Source organism: Nannobrachium achirus (assembly GCF_963921795.1).
Source record: "Nannobrachium achirus genome assembly, chromosome: 14".
Lineage (NCBI taxonomy): Eukaryota > Metazoa > Chordata > Actinopteri > Myctophiformes > Myctophidae > Nannobrachium > Nannobrachium achirus.
Window position 1 is genome coordinate 7,184,762 of NC_137821.1, and position 17,054 is coordinate 7,201,815.

The 17,054-nt window shown below is 45.5% G+C and overlaps 1 protein-coding gene across 1 annotated transcript in view; it reads right to left on the reverse strand.

The window, feature by feature from the left end:
* Window positions 1-17,054, reverse strand: part of frem1a (Fras1 related extracellular matrix 1a) — an 80,692-nt gene that overhangs the window by 63,354 nt on the left and 284 nt on the right. The window lies entirely within an intron of this gene.

Genomic DNA, 17,054 nt, shown 5'->3' on the forward strand with positions numbered 1-17,054 from the left:
AGAACACTGCATACTGACCCTGCACCAATCATCAGACTGCTTACTGACCCAACTGGAGCTGAAGTTAATAACTCTGCCGTTGAGTTGTTTTGCTTCTAACGACGTAGTAATTACAAGAACCTACAACGACCTCCTACACACACACACACACACACACACACACACACACACACACACACACGCACACACGCACACACGCACACACACGCACACACACGCACACACGCACACACGCACACACACGCACACACGCACACACACACGCACACACACACACGCACACACACTTATTGACTTGTAGAGGCTGGAGGGCCTTCTCATGTCATCATAAAATGTCTCCATCATCCTTCCCCGTGACCTCAAGGGTCGCGGACAGGATGCCAGTTAAATAGAGATGTTATCAGTGCTTGGTCTGTTCCCCCCTCAGCAACGTGCACATGTAGACATCAAAGGGGGCTTGAGCCCCTGCCCTTTTATCAGTCTGTAAAAAGTGCCCTCTCCAGACCATGAATGCAGTGTTTACTATGGTGAAAGAAATGCAAATGCCCCCCTTTCCATGCCATACCTGAAGGCAGCGTTCAAGATAATTGCCTTGTCCAAACTCTCCTGAACTTGAACGCAGCATCTCCTGTTGAAAGAATTACCCTCTCTGTGTATAAATCCATGCCGTTACGCCACATCTCCAGTATTCACTTGATTGTGCTTAGTTCAGTGTGATATCAAGCACCGAAAATAGCAGACCTCCAAGCTCACAACGCGTCACTGCGACACGTTGTGAGCTTAGAGGTCTGCTATTTTCGACATTTTCAACCAAAAGGCCCTTTTTAGAAATTTCAGCCCCTGCCTCTCTAACATTCTTGCACGTCCCAGAGGCATGCAGGGTGAGGTAATAATGACACCTGCTCCTTTCCAGACATGATCCTGAGTGTTTGCACATGGCTGCATGGCTCTGCTCTGCTGCTTTGGGGCCCCCAGGGGCCTCCTCTCAGTGGGGTAAAAAACTATTCAAATGTTTTAAGAACTTAAGAAGAAGTATCAACACTGCAATGTAGAGAAATAAGCTGCTACAAAGTCAAATTCTCGTATCTAGGGCTGACGTTTTATTTTTTAATAACACATATAGTTTTAAAATAAATGTAGTGGAGTAAAAGTACGATATTTGGATCCATGGATGCAGTGGAGTAGAAGTAAAAGTCTTGGAAATTGGAAATCCTCAAGTAAAGTACAAATAACTCAAAGGTGTACATAAGTACAGCACTTAAGTAAATGTTCTTAGTTACTTTACACCACTGCCTCCAGTGATCCAGAGGACCCCCCCCCCCCCCCCCCACACACACACACACACATATACCATGCTGTCCTCAATGCAAGACATCATGATGCATGGAATAGCTGGACCCGTGATCATATCATCAGACTGGCTGCGTGTGATTGTTCTGAGACGCATTACTCCGACGTTGCATTGGTCCGACTCAGACTCCCCCCATTACTAACCCTATCCATAACCCTAAAGCTAACCCTAACCCCAACACTAAGCCTAAGCCCTAACATAGTCGGAGTAATGAGAAATCGGACGGATGTGTGCCCCCCCCCCCCCCCTATCAGACTGTGGGCCCTGTGGCCTCACATCCCGTATGCCTAAACCAGGGGTCAGCAACCTTTTAAAATGAAGTGCCATATTTGTATTTTCTAGATAGTCAGTGTGCCATGGCAACATACATTTTAATGACTCCTCATCAACATTATGACATATTTTGATTGGAAGGACATTGTTATAAAGATCATGAGAATCAGAGCAATAACCCATCCTATCTCCCCCCGACTCCCTCCCTAGTCAAAGTTAAGAATTTTAATGAATGTAGAATTATGTGCAGGATCTAATTTGCTGCAAATTGGGTGACTTAATGCAATTGACCGTGTTTAAAACAATATTTGATTTTGAAATATAAATTCTCTCACATTTCTGCCAGTGTGCATAAATGTGAGAGGGGAGGTGGCACAGGGGAGGTGATCACCCTCCCCTGTGCCAATGTTGCCACCCGTGCCTAAGGTTGCCTAGCCCTGGCCTAAACCTTTTTAGGCATTTTGAAAAACATATTTAAATGGTTAAAATAGCAGAGCCACGTCGACACTGTGTGAGCTTGTAGCTCTTGTCAGCCTACCTACACTGTAACATAAATCTTCCTATAATTTATCTGCTGCTTAACTCAATAATCTATGTCATGGTTCCACCAGGGATATGATGTTGATCTGGGATCATTCTGGCCAACCTGTGACATCAGTTAGCTAAGACACCACAGTCATCACATGACACATGACTCAACATTTGGGCAAGGTTTCAACCTATAACTTGCACTCCTATATGTAACATGGTTAATAATGCTTCCACTTGCCCATGCATTAGAAGTATAGTGTTCCACCTTAAGAGTGTACTGCCACCTTAAGACAATGGGCGCGACTGCCTTTAGACAATGACGTTGTCTCGTTCACTTCCTATTCTCTCCCTGATATGAGAGCGGTAGGTTGTGTTTCTTGTGCTCTGGAGATAATTTATTTTATTTTATTATTTTTGTATGAATACATATGTACACAGAGATACTAAAACATTTACTGATGCTTTAGACAGTATTCTAATTTCACTGTATCTGCTCTATTTCCAGCAATTCATTGTAACTGTATACTGTATGAAGAGCAGACCAGTGATTGCTTCGTTTTCTGTTTATCAGGTACATATTGTATTGATGTGTTCACTTGCTATTCTCTCCCTGATATGAGAGCGCAATTCATTGTAACTGTATACTGTATGAAGAGCAGACCAGTGATTGCTTCGTTTTCTGTTTATCAGAATAAATTCATTGGCTGAGCTGAGAATCCTGGTCTGTGGTCCATTCTACAAAACACAACGCACGATCACGTCTGTTACATACAGTATACTATCCAAACCTCCACCGGCTGTCAGTCCCTCCCTCCGTCAGTCTGTCAGTCACGTCACACGTCACATGTCACACTTTTCCCCTACTCATATCTCCGCCACCGTTGCCCCGATCCATGCCAATAACCGTGCCACCATCAGGCAGATTTTTCAAAGACATTTTTGAGATTTTGCCCTAAAATCACGCAAATCGGTACGCAGTATGTCTACACTCATCTCATCAACATGGATCTGTCCCATATAGCGCCACCATCAGGCCGATTTTTCAAACACATTTTTGGACACTGCTCCTACACATTTTACCCTAAAATCACGCTGCGACCTGACGGTCGCTTATCTCCCGATTAGGGAGTCTTACTGGTAACATTATACTGTTATATGTTACAGTTCATCATAAAACGATGTACCAGATGTCCATAAAATGACACACAAATAAAACAGGACTCACACAGTCCCACTTCCAGCACATGATCTGTGTGCGGGAGCAAATTCCTGACACCCTTGTCTATTAAGCGTGCCTCCCACCTCCCAGAGCGTCTCTTGGGAGAGACATGCAGCTTATAATCATGCTCTGGGCTGGGCAGCGTGTCGCAGCATGCCCCCCCGGCAGAACAATGCCTGTGTTTGTGGGGCTGCTGCTGGTAAGATCATGTTCAAGGAGTTTAGCTAAAAAACAGGGCTTGGGCCGGACACCACCCATACACCCATACACCCATTCACCCCCACCCATTCACCCATCCACCCATCCACCCATTCACCACCACCAGGTGTGTCACACCAAATTCTGGGCCCTGGGTACAAGGATTCACTGCGGGCCCCCATGAATGTTCCTCATAGGGGGAGGAGGGGGTTTAACCCATTTTGACTAGGAGTGCATTATTACACATTATTCTGTGCTTTAACTACTAAAAACAGCAGATATAAAAGCTCACAGCACGGCACAGAGTCAAATCCTTCTGAGGTTTTTTGAAAAACCTATGTTTCTATGTCAGTGGTGCTCAAACCTTTTCATGTCAAGGACCTCCAAAATGGACCCCCATCTCAAAATATTTAGTTCCCAGAATCATAATTTGAGTTACAAATGTTCACTTAAACCTGTCCGTGGTCCGTGGCCAAATACATATCATTGTGGGGGTCCTTCACATGAAAAAGTTTGAGCACCACTGACATAGAAACATAGTTTTTTTCAAAAAACCTTGGAAGGATTTGAAATATTGACACGTTTTCAAGATTGTTTTCAAAAATAGCAGATCTACAAGCTCGCAGCGCGGCACTCGGTGCCGCGCTGTGAGCTTGTATATCTGCTATTTTTCAATAAAGCACAAAATAGCTATTGAAGTGATCTACAAGCTCACGCTGTGAGCTTGTAGATCTGCTATTTTTCAATATCATAAAATAATGAAGGCCGCTCCACCTTGGGCCCTAGTAACTCAGTCCCACTGCCCCCCCCCCCCCCCCCCCCCCCCTTGAGGCGCCCCTGATCACCACCCCTGGCCTGTGTCCCCTGACAAGTGAAGTCCTGGAGGACATGTTGACCGTCTGTCTGCATAGTCAAATAATCACAGCTGTTAATTTAACCCCAGAGGATGGAAATACCGGGTCAAATGGATCTGTATAAGGTCCAGGAATTATACCTTGATATGAGACTGACAAACTGAAAGCTACAATCTGGCAGCGATGGCATTAAGAAGAAGAATAAAAATAAAAATAAAATTAAAAGTATGTAAAAAGTTATAAATGTTGTTTTAACCAATCCCATCCTTCCCTCCTCCTCTATTCCTCTCTTCCCCTCCTCCTCCTATTGGACAGATGGACATAGACGGACATCAGAGAGACATTTGGTCATAGATAACTATAGGGCATCCAATAAAAATTGGTCTGTGACCCTAATATGGGTCCCAAACCACCGTTTGGTAACCTAACCAGTGAAGTAAAGAGCCAAACGGCTGCCATCATGTAAAGTGAATGTGACCAAATGGAAGGGACTGTGAGATCAAAGTCCTCTCCTCCCACATACCAGAGTTAAGAGCAGATCACACATCTCACTGTGGGAGATAATAGCTAATCCTCCACACTGTCCCCCCTTGTCTTGACTAATGCTTACTGCTGATGTTTCTCACTGCTAATGCATTCCTATAATCTAAAGCAGTGGTTCTCAACCTGTGGGTCGGGTTAGGGTTAGGGTTATTATTTTGGGGGGTCCCCAGATGTTTAGCTTAATGTTAACATTCTTTTCTCACTCAACAGTGAGCAGACCAACATACCATATAAGTGTATAGAGGGTATCTGCATACTTTTAAGGTGACAATTCAAGGACTTTTTAATGCCTCTAAAATGACAAATGAAACATTTGTCAAATTGTCAAATGTCAAATATTAGAGGAAGACATTGTGAAAATAACCGATCTACATGCTTGCAACGCGAGGCGTTGTGAACATGTAGATCTGCTGTTTTCACAATAGAACCGTGGTATACAAAATGTAATGCCTCAACTCTTAGGCCGGCTTTACACTGCCACTGAAATCTAGCCTGAATCAGATCTGAGTCACATCAAAAGTGGAATCCGATTTTTTTTTTGTCTAAATCCAGACAGGTCACATGCAGGTCACATGAAATCCGATTTTGAAAAACCACATCCAGAGGTGGTTTCAAATCCGATCCATATCGGATCTGAGGACATCTGTCTCAGTCTGAAAGCAGTAACCACATCCACACCATTGATTTGACTGCAGTGTAAATCCGGCCTTAGTGCTCGTCAGGGCGGAGGGGTCCCCAGTCAAAACATAATCATTTTGATCTAAAGGTACTGTCATCATTCTAGTATTATCATTATTACCTGCTATGAACCTGAAACTGTGCTATTCCAGTTTCATCCATGTCATCCATCTCTCATCTCTCAAATTTTCGACTCCTGTCACACAAACAAATCAGGCCGTGGGCCGCTGGTGGCTGGTGCCCTGATCTGGCAGGGCCTGGCAGTATGTGTTACGGGTTCCATTCCCAATCCTGACAACCTTTGCTGCATGTCACCCCCCTCCCTCCCATTTCTCTCTCTCTCCATACCTGTCAACCTACTGTATATCAATAAAGGCATAAAAAGCCTACAAAAATGATATGTATATATACAGTATATATAAAAAAACATACCTAGTTTGAAGTGAGCGGTGCTATTTATGAGTTAATTTCATCAAGCGTCCCGCTGGCCAATCACAGCACGTCATGCAAAGCTTGGCCAATGGGCAAAGTGGGCATATAACAAACTATGATCTTTGTGCCAAGATCATAGGCACGTGCACACTTAGACATCAAAGGGGGCTTGAGCCCCTGCCCTTTTGTCCGTCTGTGAAAAGTGCCCTCTCCACACCATGAATGCAGTTTTTACTATGGTGAAAGAAAGGCTAATTCCCTGTTTCCATGCCATACCTGAAGGCAGCATTCAAGAGAATTGCCTTGTCCAAACTCTCCTGAAATTGAATGCAGCATCTTATGTTGAAAGAATTGCCCTCTCCGTGTAGAAATCAAGAAGCACCGAAAATAGCCGACCTCCAAGCTCACAACGCGTCGCAGTGCGACGCGTTGTGAGGGGAAAGTCCTGATCTGGCGAAGCCCGAACTGGCGAACAGGGGAAAAGAGACCTACCGTAGCGATCTGGCGAATCGTTTTATTGTCTTAAACATGGCTCTGTTTTAAGGCATTTTTCGTAGTTATTGAGTGCTTGCGCATTGGTCTCGCCTGTTGCCCGTGGCGTTATTGTAAATGACGCCGCAGCTCCAGGCGGAGCCGCTCGATTGTCCACGACACTGCAAGCGGCGCGAAGGCCAGCGGACCTTGGTCCTGCTCTTCGCCCCCGAGCGCCGCAGGCGCGAGTGGCCGCGAAGAGCGGGCCAGGGCCGCGCGAGTTACGAAGCCGTGGTGAATGCAATCGTTATATTTATGCCCAGGCCTTAAGGCCTGGGCAAGCGCACGATAAACGCCCTGTCCAGAAGGATTAAACGAAAAAGACGAAAAATATGCAGAAGGTTTTTTTTTCCCCTTTTTCTTTCGCCAGATCGCTACGGTAGGTCTCTTTTCCCCTGTTCGCCAGTTCAGGCTTCGCCAAAAAGGTACGTGCCCGTTGTGAGCTTGGAGGTCTGCTATTTTCGATATGTTTACAGAAAGGAAATGTTAGCCCCTGGCTCTCTAACATTCTCTGCACTTCCCTGGCCTAGATATACTGCACTAACTGCAGGCCATGCTTCAGTTTACTCTAGGACCCGGACATTAACAAGTTTTTTTCCCACCAGTTTGGGAACCGGACAAAGCCAGTTGTTGGAGCTTAGCTCCTTGCAGGAGCACCGTTCAAAAGTCAGCACATTAGTGGGGAGGGTTGGGCTGCACAGATGTGACTGATGTCCGGCCAAATGAAGATGTTTTATCTGGGCCTGGGGGGCCTTGGAGGGGGGGGGGGGGGGGGGCTGTGGGGGGCTGCAGATGTTTGTAGTTTGGGTGGGAGGAGAGGAGAGGTCCTCTCCATGTCCTCCTCCTCAGTACTGTGAGCACTGTTTCTCAACATCGGTTCTGGGGACCACCGGCGGTCCATGTGGAGTGGACCCTTAAGGGTCTGTAACTCGGAGAGTGGGGGGGTCCATTAGGTTTCATTTAGTAAATGAACACAATTTAACGAGAGTTAAATTCTACTATTATGACACCAAAAGGTGGAATGCCCTACTACCACCAGCCATCAAAGAGTGTGAATCCGTGTCCCTATATGCTCCTTCAAACCCGCCATAAAAGAGCACAAGGCTGTCTGTAATTTACAACTGAACCTACACAAGACTTCTAGCCCAAAAAATGTAAAGATACTTTCACTGCTCCTAGAATTGATGATTGTGGGCCATGTCTTTATGTCTTGATGAATTGAATACACAGGACCACAATGGAAACAAGCTCTCTCTGGACTTTTTGTGTTATCCTTTTAGCATAGCCGTGGTTCTCAACCTTTTCAAGCCGCCAAAATAATCATATTTTAACTGGGGACCCCCCACCCTGACGAGCACTAAGAGTTGAGGCATTACATTTTGTAAAACATGGTTTAGTTAGGTAAAGTTAGCCGAAAGTTAAACCAATCTGGGAACTAAATCAAAATCAATATCTTTCTTCATAAATGTGTTCATTTAGGTGTCAACTATCACCTCTGAACTTTCTCAATCACAACTCCCTTGGGGAACTTTGTGGGAGCCAATCAAAGTTGGGGGTATCCCGTGGGCCTGGGATTAAAGGGGGGGAAAATAAAAAATGGCCAATATGAGTGTATGAGGTGTGTAATTAGGGTATTTTGGGGCTGCTGAATCCATTCCAACCATTAGTTATCAGTAAAAATGACTCCTTGGCCATAAAATAGGCCACAACAAACTACCTTTTTGTGTCCACAAGACATAATATTGTCAATAAAAAAAAATGGTTGGAGTAGGGTTTCAATTCATGAAAACTATTCAAGAGCAGGTGGGTAAGCGCACATCATGTCACACATGATAACATGATACAATCTGACAAGGAACACTCAAAAGGATTTAAAGCATAGGGACTAACAGGACACAGGTGAACTCGAATGACATGATTGGCTAAGCCTTAGCCAATTAGGCCTATTTTATGGCCAAGGAGTCATTTAAACTGAAAACTAATGGTTGGAATGGATTCAGCAGCCCAAAAATACCCCAATTACCCACCCCATATGCTCATATTGGCCTTTTTTTCATTTTATCCCCTTTAATCCCAGACCCAGGTATCCCGATACGCCCAACTTTTATTGGTTCCCACAAAGTTCCCTAAGGGAGTTGTGATTGAGAAAGTTCAGAGGTGATAGTTGACACCTTTATGAACACATTTGTGAAGAAAGATATTGATTTTGATTTAGTTCCCAGATTGGTTTAACTTTCGGCACAGATACCCTCTGTACCCTTAACCTTTTTGTTGGTTTGTTTACTGTTGAGTGAGAAAACAATGTTGCACGTTAAGTTAATCGTCTGGGGACCCCTCAAAACAATTTGGGGGGAGGTTGAGAAGGGAGGTTGAGAACCATGGGCCGCCTATAATGCCAATAGCTGTAGTTCTGTAGCAAACTGTTCATAAAGTATTCAATCAGCCAATCAACGCGTTTAGGGTCAGAGAGCTTCAACCTCCCCATACAATGTCAACAATCCCTATCCACGGTAACACGCAGGCTTCCTGTGCTCTCTGAGGGGAGGGGGGGGGGGGGGGCATGCCTCTTATCACTTGGAAAAACAAAGTCTGTTTGAGATGAGTGAGTTCCCCACACACACACACACACACACACACACACACACACACACACACACACACACACACACACACACACACACACACACACACACACACACACACACACACACACACACACACAATCACATGCACTGCGCACGCGCAAACATGCATTTCAGCAATCTATAACTATCTCAGAGGTGTGTACTAAATAGCGTTGCTTTTTGCTTCTCAAATGACTGATCTACAAACAGACTGAACAGACTGAACTTAGTGAGACGACTGAGGTTCAGTAAAAATCCCTCTCTACTGCATAGAATCCCAAGGTATTGATTTGTGTTGTCATCAATGCTGGTGTTTGTATGAACTTATGGCTCCGGTAAGAGTGTTTCCCTGGTGAGGCCCCCATCTCCCGCCGTGCGCGTGCGTGTTCCTGTATTTACTATAGGCCTACTTGTGACGGCCAACTGTCCCCATGAAGCACGGTAGAATTTGAACAACAGATGTTGTGAGGAGATCCTCATGAGAGAAATGACAGATAATATCTTATGGGGAGTCAGGAAAACATTCAGGCAAGGGTTGGAGTGACGTTTAACAGTTTGTTTAGGGCTAAGGGTTGTTCAGGCAGACAACTCTTGGATTAATTCGAATACGTTTTTATTGAGCATTTACTGAGCATGATATGTGAACCATAGTTTGGCATCAGGACTCTGTCTTTATTCATTCCGTGTAAGCATAAACATTTTAGGTAAGTTATTATACCAAATATAATTACAGGGAATGGATTAAAGGAGTAGTTCACCCCCAAAATGACTTTTTTTATATTGATTACTCATGCCATGGAGACTTGAGTTCAATAATATTTTTTGGGTTTTAGTCGCAATCCTAAGACAATAATGTCATTATAATAAATGTACACCCTTTGATTCCGGATGGGGACCCAAATGCATTTGGAACTCAAGTCTCCATGGCATGAGTATTCAATATAAAAAAAGTCATTCGGGGGTGAACTACTCCTTTAAGAACCCCAAAGGAGATCTAGAAACACAGCCTACAGGTGGACGCTGGGGAGATCTAGAAACACAGCCTACAGGTGGATGCTAGGGAGATCTAGAAACACAGCCTACAGGTGGATGCTGGGGAGATCTAGAAACACAGCCTACAGGTGGATGCTGGGGAGATCTAGAAACACAGCCTACAGGTGGATGCTAGGGAGATCTAGAAACACAGCCTACAGGTGGATGCTGGGGAGATCTAGAAACACAGCCTACAGGTGGATGCTGGGGAGATCTAGAAACACAGCCTACAGGTGGATGCTGGGGAGATCTAGAAACACAGCCTACAGGTGGATGCTGGGGAGATCTAGAAACACAGCCTACAGGTGGACGCTGCATGGGGAGGGATTGAAACACAGCCTACAGGTGGACGCTGCATGGGGAGGGATTGAAACACAGCCTACAGGTGGACGCTGCATGGGGAGGGATTGAAACACAGCCTACAGGTGGATGCTAGGGAGAAATTGCAAAACATCAGCAGCAGCAGAGAGCGAGCAGGGCAGCTGCACAGCCAGGAGAGAAGCCAGAATGAAGAGGTAGGCAGAGGGATTTAAATAAATATAAAGAGATCATGTGACCAGGGGAGGCCTTAGCTATGTTTCACCAGTTTCAAATGAAACGGGCCTCAGCCACCAGGGGGCCCCCAAGAGCTAGCCAGCAAGCCTTGTTCAACTTGCAACACACTTATAACACTTTATAATAATATATCCTTGTTAATATAACACCATTTAGGTCAATGCTATAACATTGTGCAGTGATATAATAATAATATATAAATAGCAGCCAGTCATTGACTATAGGTCAACATCTGTGTGCGATTGTTGCGTGGCTACTGTGGCCTCGGTGCGCTGGCTGCGGCGCGGTGGGGCCTCATCAATAGCTCTTGAAACGGGCCTCCAGATTACTAAGGCCGCCCCTGCATGTGACTGATCAGGGAGGCGCGCCCCCTGAGTCGTCTCCATGAACTAGCTACGCAAGCTGTGCCTCATGAGTTATTAAGTGTGCCTATGCATAGCATGGGCAGACTATTGTTATCGCTCATATTTACTTACTTAAGTCTGTCCAGACTTTTCCCCAAAGTTTGGCACGCTACTCCTCCCACAGTTTTGGCAACACACACTCGCGCCATATGTCAAATCGACCGGCTTACTCGGGAATCGTGTGCTAGTAACTTGCTAAGAGAAAGGTTCTATAGTTTAATTGATATTAATTTATTAGTGAATTAATTTTCCCCATTGACTTATAATGGGAATCGCATTCAATTATTTTTCTCTCGCAAACCATAGGGGCTACAGTTTCAAGACTTGGAGAGGAGGTTCATAATGATTTCACGGATTAAATAAAAAATAATAGTGTCATTTGGCCTCATGGTGGCGCTATAACAGCCCACTTTACGTTTTGGCCTGTAACTGTTGAACCGTAGGTCGGAAAATTAAAATTATTTTTTCCCTGGATTCCTTGGGTCAAGACGCATCTTCCGATATAGGCCGCGCCCATTTGCGCCAGGGTAGATTTTCCGCCATCTTGAATTTTCTCCAAAACACACTTTTTGCTCCTTTTCCTACATATTTTCTTCAAATGTCTTAAAAACCGGTACACGTGATCTAGGAAGCCATGCGATAAACATAGTCAAAGGATATTTCGATAGTCCATACCGTTCGTTCGTAACGCGCTTCCAAAGTTAGCGGGAGGGGCACGTTTTGCAAACGATAGCCATAAATCACAAACAATAGGTCGAGTCAACACTGAATTTCAACCACAGGTGGGGGGTGGCATACTCAACGAATCCACAAAAGCATTTCCACTTCGACCCCTAGGGGGCGTCACAAACGCGCGAAACGTAACCGTTTCGTGCCAGAACGCGTTTTTCACGGGGACCGACCCTCTCAAAACGAAACGCAGACGACTCGGCGGACTGTCTCACCGTCCAAACCGATGCACAAGGTCGCGCATTTAGCGAGCTGCAGGCACACTTGTCAAAATTGACTCTGTCAATTCTAGTTTATATTTATAGTTGCGGCCCGGTGTCAAGCACCACAAAAATGTCAGATTTACAAGCTATGATGCATTGTGAGCTTGTAGATCTGCTCTTGTCAGCTTTCCTAAAATGCTGATGTCCTCACGAGGATAGTAATACACAAGTGTGTGTGTGCATGCGCGTGCGTGCATGCTTTCGTGTGTGTGTGCGTGTGTGTGTGTGTTCCCGGTGTAATTCCCTCTGAAGACTCCCATCTGCTCCGCTCCAACATGCAGCGCAGCGTCTCTAATGACTGAGTGCTTTTACATTCCTGTCCAGAGAGGAACCATCCTGAGCTGAATGAATGGAACACTCCCTCCTCCACATGTAAACAACATGCTGATGCTCCACCTGGACTACACTACTACACCACCCTCTGAATCACTGCTTCTCAACATGTGGGTCGGGACACCCAGGGAGGTCCCCAAATTGAAATGACTTAATGTGCAACGTTGTTCTCTCACTCAACAGTACTCAAACCAACACAAAGTTTAAGTGTATAGAGGGTATATGCCGTATGCACATTTCTAAACAAATTAAACATTGGCCAAATTGTCAAGTATAAGAGGCAGAAATTGTGGAAATAGCTGATCCACATGTAGATCTGCTATTTTCACAATAGAACCATGTTATACAAAATGCAGCTCTAAGAGTTGAGGCATCTCTTAGAGCTCGTCAGGGTGGGGGGGTCCCCAGTTAGAATATGATTATTTTGGGGGTCACGGCCTGAAAAGGTTGAGGACCACTGGGCTATACTGCACTACACCGGCTTCTGAATCAATCACCTCTACTGTAAATCACTCTCACACACACACACACACACACACACACACACACACACACACACACACACACACACACACACACACACACACACACACACACACACACACACACACACACACACACACACACACACACACACACTCCCAGCTCTCACTGCAGATGGTGTCAAGGTGTCAAGACTCTGAACCCTGAACTGCTCAAGGTGAGCAGGTTGGTGCCTTGCATGGTTTCCTCTTCCTCTGCCGTCCTCTGTGCATGTGTGAATGGATAACTGTAATGCACTTTGTACAGTGCTTTGGCTAAAGGCACTGCTTATATATAAGGGCACCGTTTACCATTTATTTTTATTTAATCTTAGGGGATAATTCCTCCCCCTGGCCAGCCGGGGCGCTTGATGGAGGGGAAAGGAACTGGTTGGAATAACGTGTTCCTACCACGCGCTACGTCCATCCCGGGGAAATCCCCCCTGTCAGGTGAAAAGAAACAACTTGGACTACTCATGCATTGAAGGAAGCATGAGGTCAGTCCGTTGTCTCCCCAGGCGCGGCAGAGGGAGAGCAGAGCCCAGGATTGGCACTGGGTGAAAAATTGGTTGCAAAATCGTGGGATCAAAATTATAAAAAAATAAAAAAATAAAATCTTAGGGGATAGGGTTAGGTCCTTCTGTAGAGGGAAATCTCGCTCTTTCAATGGGCCATTCTTTCGGCAGGTTAGCTACTCACCCGCATCACAGTTACTGAGGTGAGGGTCAGGGTTTGGGTTAGGTTTAGGCAGAGGCAGAGAGGTTAACATTCACCAGCGTCGGCAGGTTAGCTTTTCACATGTCAAAGAATGGACCTATGGAGATGCTATGTCGCAATATCGACACGCTCCCCTTCTGTAGCACCTAAAGGTGCATAGACACACATCATGCCTAAACTAAGCTGAACAACCAGTAGCAGAGAGACCAGCAGTGGTTCCCTATGGAGACACAAAGAGCCTGCTTTGTTCGCTATGGAGACACAAAGAGTCTCCTCCAATTAGGAATGTGACAACAAAAAAGAATATCCATAAATTCAAGGGGTGAACTACCCCTTTAAGCTCCCCTCAGTAGGCCAGTGTTTTGAAGGTAAGAGTTAAAGTATAAGGCCTACATGTCCCATAATCCCCCCTGGTGTTAAAACCACACACCGCAGACACTTTGAGGTTTCTCTCCTCTCCTCTCCTCTCCTCTCCTCTCCTCTCCTCTCCTCTCCTCTCCTCTCCTCTCCTCTCCTCCATTATAACAGAGTACTGGGTTGAGTCTCACAGCTGTTGGGAAAGCGTCCGTCCATTCTACCACGGCAACAAGTCTTCTCATCTTAAATAATGACAGGGTGCTCAGCAGCTGGTAATTTTCTAAAAGAAGGGGGGGACGGGTTGAGGGGGACGGACATGACCAACCAAACATTTTGGGCTGACGTCCAAGTAGTCTCGCGTAGCCAGACAACTATTCCACAATCTCCGAATGCTATATAGAGTCTGGAACGGCAGCTCCCGAACGGCGAGTATCGGAAGTAGCCACTGCTACACAGAACTGTAGTCCCATTGAAAACATAACAGAAGCACACTCGAGGGGCCTATTCTTGTTATGGGTGTATAGTTTAAGAAAACATTTGAAAACATCATGGAAGAAACACCAATAACACCAGAGAAAGACGAAATAACGCCCCAATTTTTTTTAAAGGAGACATAACGCTTCCAGTAGAAATTGTTATTGCTACTGCACCAAGGGAGCGGTTGCGTCACATCCGCTTTATCTCAGGCTCATCGTTTCTATTTCCGTGCCCCAGACTGTATGCCTGGAGCATTTGCAAATTGCGGAGGCAACAGTCTGGCCACGCGAGACTAATGTCCAAGCTATGTTGAAGAAGACTGTTGGCTTGTTGGGCCTGCGTTGTGTGAGTCTCTAAACTTTAGAGACTGTCCTGGCAGGCGATTAAAGAGTCTCAACACCAGGTGTGTCGCACGCACCAAATTCTGGGCCCTGGGTACAAGGATTCACTTCAGTTATTTTGTGCTTTAGCTAATGAAAAATAGCAGATATACAAGCTCACAGCGCGGCACCGAGTGCCGCGCTGCGAGCTTGTAGATCTGCTATTTTTGAAAAATAATCTTGAAAACGTAAAAAAAAATAAAACTATGTTTCTATGTCAGTGGTGCTCAAAACATTTTCATGTGAAGGACCCCCTAAATGATATGTAATTGGCCATGGACCCCCATCTCAAAATATTCCAGATTTCGAGGGACATATGGTGTGTTCCATTTCTATGATTGTGTTTTCAATGTTGCACTTCAGTGTGCTGTAAATGCTTGGTAGTGTGCAGCAAATGCTTAGTTGTGTGTACTCAATGCATGGTGTGTGTTTGAAAATATGGCTGTGTGTACTAAATGAAAACACAGTTAAGTGATTTGATGGCAAAGAGTCTTGGGAAGGGAGTGTCAGGTTTAGCTTGTTTTTTGTGTGTGAGGTTTTCAGTTTTGTGCATGCAGTGTTGAGAAAGCCATTATAGACGGGTTTCTTGTTTACAAACATTGAGACTAAATGCACAGCTGAAAGTATCATGTAATCAATTCCCACCAATCCCCAAACCTGTTGTTTTGGGGAGCGCTGGTTTCATTGGCCAATTTTGGTACCGAACCTGCGCACACATCTACTTCTTATCAGTGTAACGTGGACCAGGCAGAAACCCGTCCATAGTATTGAGAAATGTGTGTTAACAATTTAGAAAAACTGTAATAGTAGTAATTAGTAAGCCTTGCCGAGCCATGAGGCCCACATTGGGCAGAAGCCTGTCTCCTGTTTCTGTAGCCTGAGACAGCTTGATGTACAAGTACTGTACACCCCCTGGACATGATGCTAGTATGTCACAGGGACCCCCTGTCCAACCCTTGATGCTGAGTGCATGGGCACAGATACTGTAGACCAGGGTTGCCCAATTAGTTTTCCCCAAGGGCCGAACTATGTCTAGGGTACCAATCCGAGGGCCACAACTTTGCAGGGGGCGACGGTGGCGTTCCCGCTACTCCAGCGACAGTTCAGATATCGTCGTTGTCGGGTGAAAATCTTGTATGTCCAAAACCGTTCGTTTTGCATTTATCATTTAAAAAATGATTTAAACTAGTGAAAACAGCCTACCTACAAGCACACAACGCCTCGCACCGCGAGGCGTTGTGTGCTTGTAGATCTGCTGTTTTCACTACTTTTGTGAGACGCCTTGTATGATGAAGCAGGGCTTTACTTTGCGAAATAACGCACACATTTTGGACATACGAGGTTTTCCACCCGACAACGACGATATTCTAGTGTTGTTGCTGCTCTTATACCACCATTACTGGGGTTGGTGGGGGCCAGACAGTAGCCCCCCGCGGGCTGCAAATGGCCCGCGGGCCGCCTATTGGGGAACCCTGATGTAGACCCACGTCAATGCATCAAAGAAGGCAATTATGTGTCTGCAGTGTCAAATAGGTCGACGCCTCTTCTAAGATAATATCATCAAAGCCAAGTGGTTGCATGGCCTTCACTATGGTGTGATGTAGCCTTAGGCTAGCTTCTAAACAAGAAAGCATGTTTACAGTTGTTGCACGGAAATGAAGCACTTTTACATGAACAGGGGCGGGGGGGGATTAGTCCGGCCCCCGGCCCCTTGGGTTTATGACAATGTGGCCCCCCGACACAATTTAGTTGAATACCCCCTGCTGTAGGCGGTGCGTAATGTCTGATTTAACATACTGTACTTGCATGAATCATCATATCACCTTTTTTTCTTCACGCACACAAAATGTAGAGTTGCGTGGACCCCCATCACTTTATAAATGCTATCTGCGCCCCTGGCTGAGAGATGCCAAACAGGGAGGCACTGGGTCCCATTTTTCAGAGTTTTGGGTATGACCCGACCGGGGTTCAAACCCCAACCTCTCAGTCTCAGGGCGGACGCTTTAACCACAAGGCCAAAGACAGACAGACAGACAGAGACAGATAACACTG